The 15,009-nt window shown below is 39.8% G+C and overlaps 1 pseudogene across 1 annotated transcript in view; it reads left to right on the top strand.

Moving 5' to 3' along the window:
* LOC308655522 (guanylate-binding protein 6-like) overlaps positions 1-15,009 on the top strand; it is a 28,397-nt pseudogene that overhangs the window by 4,851 nt on the left and 8,537 nt on the right. Inside the window, exons 4-12 of the transcript XR_014024292.1 lie at positions 1,019-1,128; positions 1,315-1,511; positions 3,147-3,392; positions 5,073-5,175; positions 5,272-5,318; positions 5,380-5,696; positions 7,010-7,224; positions 9,673-9,811; positions 10,098-10,260. The product of XR_014024292.1 is annotated as a guanylate-binding protein 6-like (transcript). The remainder of the gene's footprint in view (positions 1-1,018; positions 1,129-1,314; positions 1,512-3,146; positions 3,393-5,072; positions 5,176-5,271; positions 5,319-5,379; positions 5,697-7,009; positions 7,225-9,672; positions 9,812-10,097; positions 10,261-15,009) is intronic.

Genomic DNA, 15,009 nt, shown 5'->3' with positions numbered 1-15,009 from the left:
TTTGAATTTCAGGATTTTCATTTCCTCAAGCAGGTAATAAAACATATCAGAGTTTTACTACAACTGACTGCTGGCTTCAGTGATTCAGTCAACACAAAAGCAGCTTTGCCTCTTCAAGGCTCTCACCATCTTGCCACAGAGCTAGCTTTGAAGTCACATCTTCTGTATCTACCCTTGGCTCTGAGACAGTCAGACCTAAGAACTCTATGCTTATTTAATTCTAATGTTGATTTGGCTTCTGCAAGTATTTCTATTTTGCATACCCTTTTGTTATGTCCACATTTTATAAAAACTTCAGCATTCAGATGTAATTTCCAGTTATATTCTATGTCACATACAGTCATTTCCTACTTTCAGTAACTTTTGTTCTCATTGACACTTTCATTATTTTTATTCAATATAATAACTGTTCTTTTTACTTTAGATCCATTACTAATATGTAAACGCTTTAATTATGTTATTATCCTTGTTTGTCGTTGTTTTTAAATTAATGCATTATTAGATAATCACATAGATTGTAAAACTTGCTGTGCTTAAGTATGTTTTTCACCAAATAAACAAGGTGAGCAACATTTTTTAGTAGCTCACACATATATATATATATGCTCTGTGGATTTGACTTAAGTGCTCAGTGGTGATTAGCACAGCATGTATTATGTGGCCCTCTTATTGTTAAGTGAGACTTGGTCTCTTACTACTAAGCAACTAGTTGCATATTGGACTCTGTTTTTTCAACCTGTATTTTCTTATTTCATCTCATTCAGAAAAAGAAGGATCATTTGAAGAAAGTATTGTTAGAATACTTCCATAGATGAGGAAACAGGGGTCACAGAAATTTCATTGCCAAAGCTGAGATTTAATTTTGTTTTCATGTTTTATTTTCTTTGTGTCAACACTGTGCTGTCTGTAATAACAAATGAAAAATAACTGAACAACAACAACAACAACAACAACAACAAAACCTGAATGAACATTGAAGGAAAAGATCATTCAGTGCTTGTTTTCACATGTTTTCCAGGGTGACCCTAAGAATGACACGTGGATCTTTGTCCTGGCTGTGCTTCTGAGCAGCATGTTGGTGTACAACAGCATGGGCACCATCAACAATGATGCCTTGGAGAAGATGCAGTATCCTTTCTAGTTTATTGAGAAATTGTGGAGGGAATGGAAACCAAGCTGAATCCTTCCTCCAGTGGCTGAGTTGCCTTTGGTAGGTCAGAGAGGACCCAGGGGAAGGGAGAGCATTCGTAATAATTTTTTAAGGGGAACAAGGAAATTGTGCCTGGCCGCTCCTTTTCCTTAGCCAAGTCCTAGTTATGTGACAGAACTCACAGAACTAATCAGGGTGAAGTTTTCCCAGAGACTTGATGGAGTAGAAGATTCCACAGAATTTGTGAGTTTCTTTCCAGACTTTGTTTGGACTGTACGGGATTTCACTCTGGAGCTGAACCTACATGGTCACCCCATCACAGAAGACGAGTACCTGGAGAATGCCTTGAGGATGAGTCCAGGTATGTGAGCATGATGTGGGTCGGGAGCTGTCTAGTAAGGTCTAGTAAAGGATGATATTTGATAAACATTGTCCATCATCTCTGGGGTTGCATTGTACTTCAGACTAGCTCAGGTCTACAGAAATGACTGGGGTTGTTGGTTATTACTCTTTGATAAGTTCTAATGACTAGAGTTAACTCACCCAGTGATAGTAGGGCATGAATGTGTACAAAGTTATTCCAAACCAATTTTCACTTAAAATAATTTGTACTTTAGCATTTAGCTTATGTCAGGCACTAAACCTTTCCAGATACCTGGCATTGCTCTTTCTTTTGCTTCTCCTTTTTTTTTTTTTTTTTTTTTTTTGTGGAAAAACAATGAGAAAAACAATGTACTAGTTAATTGTTAGTCATAGAATTACAACGCAGAACCTACTTTGTTCAGTTTTATTTATTCTCCTTTCAGACATTGTTTTAGTCAGCTTTTTCACTGCAGTGACTAAAGGTCCTGACCAGAACAATTATAAATGAGGAAAAGTTTATTTGAGGACTCACGGTTTCAGAGGTCTTAGGCAGAACATCATGGCAGAAGAGTGTGAAAGTGGAACGCAGCTTACATGATGATCAGGAAGCTGAGAGAGAGACTCCACTTGCCAGATACAAATATATACCCCAAAGCCACGCCCCCAATGCCTACTTCCTCCAGCCACACATCACCTGCCTTCAGCCACATGACGCCTGCCTCAACTCCATTAGGTGATTAAATCACTGATAGATTAAGGCTCTCGTAAACCAATCATTTCTCCTCTGAAACTTCTTGCATTGTCTCACTCATGAATTTTTGGGGGACACCTCACATCCAAACCATAACAGACATGTATTAACTTTTAAGAGAATGGCTAGTTATGTCTTCCATAAAAGCAACTTTACACTCCAAATAGGCCTCAACAGTCCCTTCCAAACTTTTTCAATATTTCTACTGTCTGCCAGAGCCTTCATTTGTTTCCCTACCATGTCATTCTCTTCATATTAACACCTATGATGATACTGTTCTCAGTTAATAAATTATTCTAATGTATTGCATTTAGGTGGGTGAGTGTCTGATAAAACCCATGAATTTATTAAGTAGAGACAAATTATATATCTTACATTTTGAGAGTTTATATTCTTTAGAGTTTATACCCAAACTACATAATCCTATTTGTTGTGTGAATAACAGTGATTACAGTTTTCCTTAACAATGTGTCATCTGTCTTATTTTAGTTATTGCTCTACTATCTTTATTTGTGGCTCCTCTTCATTCAGTCTTACAGTTGGACTTCCACTATCAGTACTATCAGACCAGAAATTGATATGTAACCATCTACCAATCAAATCACTCCTGAAATTCTTATAAGCCAGGTGCTGATCTTGGTTCAGTGGATATCAACCCAAGTTTTTCTTTTTTTTTTTTTATTCCTTGGCACATGCCTCCCACAATTCATTTACAGAGATGCATCACTGATATGAATTTGATTTGCACTAAGCCATTGAATGAATATATAAAATTGGATCTTTAAGAAGATTCCAATGAACAATAATTCCAAGTCATGATATGCTTGAGATGCCTTGTCCCTAGTTTGTGCTCAGGGTGACTCTGCTTTTCCTCTTCCTCAGGTGATAATGATAAAGCGAAAAATACTAACACATCAAGGGATTGTATTAGGCGTTTCTTTCCCAACTGGAAGTGTTTTGTCTTTGACCGGCCAAAATACGAAAAGGAGCTCCTAGCTCATATTGAGGACGTGTTGGAAAATCAACTAAATCCTGAATTCCAGGAACAATCAAAAAATTTCCGTTCTCACATCTTAACCCACGCAAAGATCAAGACCCTCAGGGAAGGAGTCAAAGTCACTAGGGATCGTGAGTTTACTTTTCTTAAATGAAACTTCTGTGTGGTCTAATATTTGTTGAATCATAGTACATGCTATTCAGTTTTTTATTTATTTTTATACAGAAGCATATAGACTATTTATCAATATTCATATACCACATGAAAATGTGTAAGTGTTCATGTCATAGGATTTACAAAATCCTATTATTTATTTTATTTTCCAAAACTTCAAACATCACTGGTATGGACAGTTCCTACATATATGAAGGGACCCATCTTGGATGAAATAGAAGTGATAGGGTCAAAAACAGACTGCATTGTCTTTTCATGGGAGGTCCTGTGAAAAGGGAGACTATCTGGCAGTTTAAACCAGTCCAAAATAAATGTTAGCTTATGAGGCCCTGAAAATCCTTTGAATGCTTGATAATTAGAAATAAATGATTTTTGGATTCCCCTACCTCCTTAGTCTATCTGTTTATCCTACTTTTCTCTTCAGGTATGTAAACAAAAAATAGTTTCTTTTTTTCCTGAACAACCATGATTATTTTATTTTATTTTTATCTTTCAAAAGAGAAAGAAGAATCACAATATTATGGTATTTGTAAATAATCACAATTCCTTACTAATGGGATGTGGGCTTGAGGAACCTGCCTAGATCCTACCTCCTTTAGTCCCTTGTCCACATTGATTTTCATGGTTCAGTTGCTTTCATCACCGTAACCATTTAAAACTCAGCTTTGTAAAGATCTCAGACCATATCTTTAAAACTTTTTAGAACATTATAGTTAGTATAGTAGTTGGGTTCCTCCCAACAAAATCACACATGCATGGAGTTCAATTTCAGTTCATGTCTGCCCTTCTTCTCTTCCCTCCTCCCTTCCCCCATTCTCCTTCCTCTTCTCCACTGATCTTCCTATCACTCACCTATTTATTTATATTTGATTAATTCTTTCTATTTATATATAAAAGTGAGATTCCCTGTGGTATATTTATGAATGTACTTAGCATGATTTTAAAAAATTCATTCCACATTTCTCTATTTCCCATCTCTTTTCTCTCCCTCTCAATTTCCTTCTTCTATTCCATGATCTTCTCTATATTTTTATATATTTAATCCCCTCTCTTTCATTTCTTTATTTTGCCCTAGCTTCCCCATATAAAAGAAAACATTTGACTCTTGATTTTATGAGACTGACTTATTTCAGTTAGCATGATGTTCTCCATTTCCATGAATTTACCAACAAATGATATAATTTTATTTATTTTTTTGTGGCTAAATACAACTCCATTGTATATATGGAGTTGTATTTAGCCACAATAGGTATATATACACCATAATTTCTTATCCCATTTATTAATTGAAGGATACCTGGTTTGATTCCATAATTTGGGTGTTGTGAATTTTGCTACTATAAATATTGAGGTGGCTGTATTGCTATAGTATGCTGATTTTAGTACTCTTGGATTAACACCAAGAAGTGGGATAACTGGGTCATAATCATCTAAATCAGATTTTAGATGAAGGTTGGTATTCAATATTTTAAACTGTTAAGTCCCAGTGAGTAATAGAATGAAGAAAAGGTGTGAAATTGTATGTGCTGATAGAAAAAGTATGCAAAGCATGTGTTTGTTTATCTTTGTCCTTTGGACTATTATTTAAAAATACCTTAAACTGGGAGTATGAAACAACATACATTTTTTTTCTCCAGGTTTTGTAGGCTGGGAACTCCAAGATCAGGGTGCCAACACGGTAGAGTCTTTGAGAACTCTTCCAGGTTGCAGATTGCTGAGTTCTTGCTGTGACCTCACATGGTAGAAGGGGCAATTTAGCTCTCTGGGGTCTCCTGTAACATACTAATTCTGTTCATGAGAACTGTTCCCCCATTGTCTCTAATCACTTCACAGAAGGCACCACCTCCTAGTTCAATCACCTTCATGGTGGGAATTAATAATCAGTCCATGGTGTTATGTGTGATTTTAAAAACAGTCTCAGACTCTTGTATCCTATTGAGTGAGAACTTGACATGCATACCTATTCTCGGCCTTATTCAGGGCTGGGGAGTTTGGTGGAGACCTATGTGAATGCCATCAACAGCGGAATGGTGCCTTGTTTGGAGAATGCAGTGACCACTCTGGCCCAGCGTGAGAACTCAGCAGCTGTGCAGAAGGCAGCCAACCACTACAGTGAGCAGATGGCCTAGCGGGTGCAGTTCCCCACAGACACACTCCAGGAGCTGCTGGAGGTGCACGCAGCCTGTGAGAGGGAAGCCATCGAAGTCTTCATGGAGCACTCCTTCAAGGATGACAAGCTGGAGTTCCAGAAGAAGCTGATGGTAATTAACCTTAGCTTATACCTTTCCTGATCTTGTCCTGGAATAAGGTTGATAGTCTTTTTGTGTGTGTGTGTGGTGCCAAGGATGAAATCCAGGGCCTTAAACACCACTCCACCACTGAGCCACATCCCAAACCCCTAGGCCTCACATTTTTATTCCAGGGTTTGTATCCTTCTTATCTCAGAAATAACCTAGATTTTTGTGGGTAACAAGACTCTGCAGGCTACAAGTGCTCTCTTTATCTAAAAGATGACACTTTGTTTTCTATTGCTGCAAAACAAATGATCATGTACTCAACAGCCTAAAATAGCATGCATTCATTAGCTCACAGTAAGGTTAGATCCCAGCATAGGGTATGTGGGGGTTCTACTCAGTGCCTCACAAGCTGAAAACAAGATATAAAATGGGCTTAGTTCTCATCTGGACACCTGGGTACCCTTTTCATCTTCAACATACCAGTGATGCATCCCATCTTTCCTTCCTTTCTAGTCTCTCTGTTTTCCCTTCTGCCACAGCTGGAAAAAACTGTTCTAATGTGCAGATGTGGTTAGGTTCAATAGGGTACTGTTCATTTATTATATTCATCCTGTGTAATGCCACATATTGTAACCATAGGATTACTAACCATCATATTCACAGACCCGGGGACAAGGCAGGAAGTGGAGAGAACTCTCAGGTGACAACTTAGTTTGGCTGATCAGATGCACCTTCACTGAAAGTTTTTCTTTCAGACCATTTAGTACAGATCTTAATTTGACAAAATTCTCTTATTGCATATTGAGGAAAATCCAGCTGGATTGTAACTTCCAAATAGAAACAGACAAACAAATGCACCTATTCTTATATCCTCACACACTGAAACTGTCACGGAAAGAACTTGCAAAGCAGTCAAAACTCTGCTCAGAATATACTTAACTTGTTTCTGGTGGGTAGGTGTGCCATGAATATATTTTCATCTGTAGCAACCCGCATTCTCTGAGGGGAATTTTACTTCAACCAGAATTAAACATTAAACATTTTATTAGTGATTGTTAGGGTTTCGGTTGCTGTTAATCATACTATTACTAAATAAACTATAGAGTTTATGTCTTCCAACTCCATCATTTCACATATATTGAGACTGACATTGAGGTAAGAGATTTTTCAGAGTCACACACTGAATTGGCCAGACCTGGGACTGAAGCATGTCTCCTGACTCCTTCTATGTTCCAGTTCTCTTTGAGGCGGTCAGACTGCTTTTTCTGAGGGGATACCAGTTGGGCCTTCCTTCTAACAACTTCTTTGTATTTTACTTCCCTACATTTCCCTTCCAGGACACCATAGAGAGAGAAAAAAAAAAGCTCTCCTGCTGCAGAATGAAGAGGTATCTGTCAACTGCTGCGAGGCTCGGCTGAAGCAGCTTTCAGAGCCCCTGATGCAAAGCATCTCAAGAGGAGCCTTCTCTGTTCCTGGAGGCCATAGGCTCTACTTAGAAGCAAAGAAGAAGGTAGAACTTCAGTACAATCTAGGGTCCAGGAAAGGAGTGAAGGTGAGGAGTAAGGGGAGGGGAGAGGGCCAGTATGTGGTCAGAGGGTCTGTGCTGCTCCTTCTAAAACTAAGCTGCCACCATTATTTGTGAAACAAAAGCAGAGAATGGCTATATGTTGACATTTATATAATTTTATATCCCCTGTTAGTTAGATCCTCTTAAGTAAACCAGAAACAGTTCTTCCCAGAGAGGGTTTAGAACCAGGAATTCAGGTGAAACCAACCATTTCTTTTACTTATTAAAAAAGCGGTTTTAATTTTTTTCTGCTAAAACACAGAAGGTACAATATGAAAGAAATGACTTTGTTCTTGTGAGGTTTAACATATTTCAGTTGGACAAATAATAGTCAATGGTATATGAAGTGATAAGTTTATTATAAGTTAACGGTAACTGGTGTGTACTCATAGTAGCAGAGAATGATGATGGACGTAGTTGTTAGGAAACATTGAACATTCTCTTCCTACACCAGGTACAGGTTCTGGTGATTTCCTTACATTACCTATTTAATTCTCAGAATACACAAAGTACATATTACTATCTTCCATATTAATACCCTTAAGAAAAGTAGTGCATAGAAGGCCTAATACGTGACCTAAGATCATAACAGCCTGCCAGTGACAGAGCTCATGGGGCAGCCATTTTAAACTCAGAATTTATTTTTAAGGTGGGGGGATAGGGGGATACTCCTAGTGCACCCCTTCAGATTCTTCCAGCTATTCTACAAGGTTCCCTTTTTCCCACATCCTCAGCAACATCTCTTGTCTTTGACTAATTGATAATAGGCTTCCTCACAGATGTACTAAGATCTCATTGTAGTTTTCATTTGTGTTTCACTGGTATTAGTGATGTTGAGCACTTTTACAAATATCTGATTAACATTTGAATTTCTTCTTTGAAAAATGTTTATTCAGGTCCTTTGCCCATTTTGTAATCAGGTTATTTATTTTTTTTACTGTTGAGTTATGATTTTCTAATATGCTTTGTATATTACCCCTTATCAGATATATGGCTTACAAATATTTTCTCCCCTTCTATACATTGTACATTTTGTAATCAGGTTATTTATTTTTTTTACTGTTGAGTTATGATTTTCTAATATGCTTTGTATATTACCCCTTATCAGATATATGGCTTACAAATATTTTCTCCCCTTCTATACATTGTCTTTTTCATTTGGTTAGTGGTTTCCAGGCTGTGCTGAAACTTTAGTTTGTTGCAGTCACATTTATTTTACTTTTTGTTTTTGTTGCCTGTCTTTTGGTTTTAAATACAAGAAATCTTTGTAAAGGCAAATGTCAAGGTTTCCCCCCTAAGATTTCTTCTAGGAGTTTTATAGTTTCAGGTCTTATGTTTAAATATTTAATAAACTTTTAGTTCATTTCATAGAAGGCATAAGATAATGGTTCAATTTCATTCTTTCCTGGCTCTCTATTCTGATCCACTGGTGTATGTGTCTGTTTTTATGGTAGTACCATGCAGTTATGAATACTAAGTAATACAACTATACACATCATATATGTGATAGAATATCATTCAGTCTTAAAGAAAAGTACTGTCAATGACGACAACATGGATTAACCTAGGGACACTGCACTATATGAAATAAGTCAGCCACAGAAAGATAAATGCTGCATGGTTCATGTTCAGTGGCGCCAATCAACAAAAGGAGCAAAAAGCCATTAAGCTCATATTAACACAGTGTTCAGTTAAAGTAGAATAGTGATTAGCAGGGCCTGAGAGAGGGGAAGGGAGATATTGGTAAAATATATAAACATGCAGGTATAGATGAGTAAGTGCTGCCCACCTGATGTACAAATGTGACTGTAGTTAAAATACTCTATTGTGTACCTTAATGTTACTAAGATAGTAGGCCTTGTGCATTCTCATGACAATGGAAAATGTAACTGTGTGATGTGATCAGCATGAAAACTGGCTTGATTGTAGGAACCATTCAACAATGCAGTCATATATCAAACATCATGTTATATAACTTCAAAGTATACAATTTTTATTTGTTAATCTCAACAAAGCTGAAAAGAAACTCAGAAGGCAGCCTAGAAAAGCTTTCTAGTATAGGAGGTGGAAGACACAAGTCAAACAAACTGTAGATATGATGCTAGTTAAGGAAGGCTAGAAAAGATCCAGAAAAAGGATGTGCACATACCACAAACAATGGAGAGGGTACGTGTTTGTAGAACTGCTCTTACATATGACTGGGGTGGCTGGTGGGCAGCACTCAGGGGAGAGGAGTCTGCTGTAGAGGGTTTTCATGTCTCACCAGAGCACGGACTTTTGTTGTGTCCTTAGAAGGACAGGAATCTCTATGGGATCCTAACTAAGAATGGTGCAAAATAAAGTCCGTTTTGTGGTCTATTGAATAATAACTTCCTTATCAGAAGACTAGATCTTTGATGCCTAAAATGTTTTTGTTCCTTCTTGGTTCCCCAGGCAAACGAGGTCCTTCAGAGCTTCCTGCAGTCACAGTTTGCTGTAGAAAAATCCATCCTGCAGTCAGATAAAGCCCTCACTGCTCAAAAGAAGGCCATAGCAGGTACAGGGGAGGTCACAGCTCTCAGAGAGTGGGGAGGTTCCTGCATAGACTGACTGACTGGACAGGAAAACCTTCCTGAAACCAGAAGATTCTTCCTGCTGTGGACAGCACATGCTCTGCTAAATCTGAGAGCAACAGGGGAGGCCAGCAAATAAGTTTTTCATCACATTTGGAAACATACTGTGGCTATCATGGCTAAAGGGAGGATTCAGATATCCCTCTTGCTTTTTCTGAAATAAGTTTGGTTTGTGAAGCTAGGATAGTAGAGCTCAGACCTGACTGTTTTTGTGTTTTTTCCCTCCCTAAAACTTTTGTGGAACAGTTGAGCGGCTCAAGAGGGAGGCAGCTGAGAAGGAACAGGAGCTGTTAAGACAGCGACGGCAAGGGCAGCAGGAAAAGATGGAAGCACAAAAGGGAAGCTTAAAAGAACACATTGCTCAGCTGGAGAAGAAGTTGGACAGGAAAATGGAGAACCTTCTGAGAAGGTTGGAAAGGAATCTGGACCATACGCTAAAGGTGAGCCTGGGCAGGGCCTGGCAGTGCCTGACAGACAGTGCCCTGGTTCCTCAGGAAGGGAAGTACCAACATGTTAAGCATGGACATGATTTCAAAGGGAAACTCAAAAGGTGCATGTTTCACTAACTCCTCATGTATACCTGCATCCTCCTGAAGTCTGTAAATCTCTGAGACTCCCGCACCTTGTATATTGATAGAATTCAGAGTATACAGTGTTCCCCAGGGTGATGGATTAAGGTTTGTTGAGATTACAGGGTGGTCTTACTGTGTCCCAGTTGAATAGTGTTTTAGCCCATTGGTCTTTTTAGGACTCTTGGCACAACCATCAAAGAGATCAAAATTAGATCCATCTGAACTGCACATATCACCTTTGACCTGATATAAAGTGGAGGATCTTTGAAAGCTCTGAATTTGCTCCATTTATTTCTATAGCCTGATTCTTTCTACAACAAAAATAAATTAAAGTCTTTGTCCCAACCAGGAGCTTGATAACTAGTGTTCTCTACTAGGTATTTCCTATTATTTGTTAGAAGATCATAGCCATGCTACTTCAGTGGAACTGATAATTCATTAGATCTCAATCTGTGTGCCAAGAGGAATTCTCTTTTTGGGGGATTTTAAAATCATGAACAATGGCATATATTAATTGTACAAGTTAATGGAATTTACCATGATATTTCCATACATGCATATACTGTGCATTGATCAGGTCCATAGATCCTTCTTCTATCCTTTTCCTCTCTCCCTTCCTCCCTTATAGTTTCAGACAGGATCTCACTAATTTATTGAGACTGGCTTTGAGTTCATGATCCTCCTGCCTCACACTCCCAAGCCTCTGGGATCAAGGCATGGACTCCCATTTCTGAAATTGTAATTATCATATTTGTGCACCCAGCTTTCTTTCAGGAGACTTTAATTGAAAACTGTCCTGAAGGCTGGGATGTGTTTCAGTGGTAGAGCACTTTCCTTGCATGCTGAGGCTCTGGGATTGAGCTCCAGTGCTAGAGAGAAGGAAGGAAGGAAGGAAGGAAGGAAGGAAGGAAGGAAGGAAGGAAGGAGGAGAGAAAGGGAAAAGTGAGGGAGAGAGGGAGGAAAAAGGAATGGAAGGAAGGAAGGATCAAAGAAAGGAAGGCAGGTAAGGAAAAAGATCAGGAAAAGAAAATTATAATGAACACCAATTAAAATGTCTTCTGCTAACCTACATAATAGTCATTCAATACAGGAACCAAAACCCTCGTATGACTATTTAAATTAATTAAAATTCTACAAAATCAAATTTCAGTATCTCAGTACCACCACTTATTTCAAGAGCTTAGTAACCACATGGGCTGGTGGCTATCATACCTGACAGTGCAGTGCAGATACTGTACATTTCTGTCATGGCAGAAAGGTCTATTGGACAACACTGATAAAGAGGAAGCATCACATCAAGATACTGGTATTGTGGATGTGTTAAAGAATATTCAATAAAATTAAACACCATACATGTTAAAAAAAAAACACTTAGCAAATTGTGACCTACAAGAGGACATCCTGAAACCAAAAAAAAAAAAAAAAAAAAAAGGACCTTCTTAACAAGCCAGTCAAATCAGCAGCATCTCATTCATGATGTTGGCAAAATAACATCATTTGGAAAGTAGCCTCTTTGCTGTGTATATACAAAAAAGCATTGTAATGAGTTTAAAAGTCCCAACTCTTGTATACAAATCTGGGTTGATTATCAATTGAATGTTACAAATAGAAAAACAACCAGGAAAACTAGTTCATCTAATGCATAATAGCACAGCATTAAAATAACAGACTGGAAATTCTTCCATGAAACAAAGCCAAGTGAGGGGTGTGTTAACACAGTGAAAGTTCTTTCTTGACTAACTGCTCCACAGGAGTCAAACTAGACTTTTGAAATTCATAAGGAATTTTCTAACTTTTTTTGACTGTGGTCTGCCTTTAGTGAATATACATATGTGAATATACTTTTTTAACTATATTTCACTCAATTTTCTCTGATATATTTTTGTTGTAAGAGTTCATAAACACTGATTTAAAAAACTACTTCTTGCTACTGCAGTTCTAGATACTAGTAGAGCTAAATTCCAATTGATATATGAAAATAGGGTCCTATATGATATCTTTGATCTTAAATCTGGTATCAGTAATCATAAGGTCTAAAAACTACTGCACTGAAGTTTAGTAATTCCTATTTATTACATGCTGGGTATTATACAAAGTGCTTAATTCCATTTATTTTATTTACTTCTGTAACAACTCTGTGTTATGAAGTAGGTAGTATTAATCCTATAGCCTAACAGGCTGATTTTAGTTCAATAATGTGCTCCCAATGAGTCATTCAGTCAGAATTTGAACCCAGCTAGCTTCCATTAATTTTACTATCCCAAGATCTAGGGCTCCTAATGAGGAATATTAAAAAAGATAAGTTAAAATTTTTAATTTTGACTGCTTATTACATACCAAGTAATTCTAAGCCTGTTCCTTAGTAGATCATTAAGACCACATGCCAACATATCTCCACATAGGAATCAGTCTTGACAGAGGAAGGCAGGTAGAGCTAGTGCAGTGGACTTGCCCAGGGCAGAACTGGAGCAGGAGCTGAGCCAGCACCCAGGCAGCTGGCTGCAGAGCCTGCACTCTTCATGGTGCTAGAAGTTCTGCAGGACTGTAACTATGTTCTGCTGTTTACCATCCAACCACAATGGCTCAGCTCCCTTCTATCAATGTGGAGAAGGGCCCAGGAGAACAAATCACATGAGCAGTGCCTGGGAACCAGGGAAGAGAGGCCAGCAGCCTCAGGTGAAGAAGGAGGTCAAATGAGATGATGACCTGCAAATGATGCTGGTGGGCCCCTGTCTGCAAACCACTGCCCAAGGATGTGGGAGAAGGAGCAGGTGGCAGGGATGAGGACCATGGGCTATGAACAGGGCCAATGGAAAGCCATCAGACCACTGGAAAGGCACACAGTTCCACTATCTCAGGATATATAGTAGACAATAAGAAATGTTAATCTTAACCAGGTGATGGTGAAGTGTACTGAGAATTTATTAGGTGAGTTACTGTTCTAAGCACTTTTCATCTCAACAAACTCAAAGGAACTCCTAGTTGATCTACATAAGAGTCAGCCCTTTCTCATTGTATGATTGCAAGAAGAGTTTGTGGTGCTATTTAGTCCAGGGCTAGTGCAGATGGTGTGAACAGTTTGGTCACTTGGGAAAATCCTCAGGGAGTTTAAAGACACAGACACCATTTTACCTTTAAACCAGCTCTGGGATGGCTCCTTGAACCCTCAGCCTCAAGATCCCCAGGGGGCAGTGAGGTTTTCCTGAAAAGGGGGGGGGGGAGAGAGAGAGAGAGAGAGAATGCTAGGGATAGGGCTTTTATTGGAGAACAAAAAATTCTGGGGAAAATTTCATCCAATGAAGGTCAAGGGGGGCCAATGTGGCAAGGTCAGGTGCGATGATTGGATCTTTGGAGCAGTGATGAGGCCCCCTCTGGCCCTCTTGGCATACCCTGTGCGTGTAAGGAGGTGAGAGAGGGCTTCCTGTTGTGGTCTAAATGCCTCTGAAAAAGGTCAGTGTCTCTGCACGCTTCATACCCCAGTAGAGGAAACAGTAACTATGGATCCCGATGGCGTCCTCAGACACCTGGCTGTACTGGGGTCACTTAAGAGTCTGGTTTTTCTTTGGCACTGTGGGCCACTTGGGCTGCCACAGTGGTTATGGATGCAGAGGGTGTCCACGCTGACAGACATGGTCTTGGCTGGATCAGGTTGAACTGTTTCCGGCCCGAGCTGTATTTGTACAGCTTGTCGATCATCTTCTTGGTGGTTCTCCTGGGCCCTGGGCCCGTGAGCTTGCAGATCTCCTTGGTGTCCGGGTAGTAGCAGTACAGCGCCCTGAACTGGCAGCCTGTGTCACGAAATAGGATGAAGTAGTGATTGGCGTCACACTTCTCCAGCTCCTCCAATATGGAGTTCTTGTGAGGCTCCTTCACCTTCCCAGCGGTGGGAGATGGCCTTGTGGATGATGGGCTTGTTGGACTTTCTACTGGGCTCCTTGAAGAGCTTGGGACCTATGTACTCTGCCACCTAGGCCAGGGAGGAAGCTGCCAACGCCTTTTCCCAGTCCTGGTCTGTTCTCCTGCTTGGGTTGACGGCAGGGTCCTCGCCAATGAAATCCTGTTCCACTTCTTCTATGTCTCCCACATCAGAGTCAGAATCTGGCCTCAGGCAACCCAGAGCTCCTTATAGGGGGTGCCAGAGCTTCTTGGACCAACACATAACCTCCCCTCTGTGTCACCATCAGTCTTGACTAGGTGAAGGAAAAAGCCATTGGCAGACTGTCACTGAGACAAGGGATCCAATCTGCCAATGGCCAGAGCCCCCCCCCCCCTCCATGCACTTCTGTAGCTTCTGCAGACTGCAGCCCCACTCTGCAGGGTCAGTGCTGGCAGCAAGCTCTGAGGACGAATCGGGTGAAAGTGCTATTCAAGTCACGATGGCCGGTCGTTTTCTTCTGAACAGCAGGTTGAGTGCCCTTCCTGGGCCTCCTGGGCACAATGCTCCAAGGTCTCCTTTCCCCTCGCTCATCCTCCTTGGTAATGGTCTGCTTCCTTTGCTGGCCTCAGCACTGCTGGCAGCAGGGGCTCCAAGAAATATATGTCAGGCTTATTCTCTAGGGTATCCACCTGCCTCTGGGGGACTGGAT

Source organism: Spermophilus citellus, assembly GCF_964194105.1.
Source record: "Spermophilus citellus genome assembly, chromosome: 9".
Lineage (NCBI taxonomy): Eukaryota > Metazoa > Chordata > Mammalia > Rodentia > Sciuridae > Spermophilus > Spermophilus citellus.
This window is presented reverse-complemented; position numbering and strand designations above follow the sequence as displayed.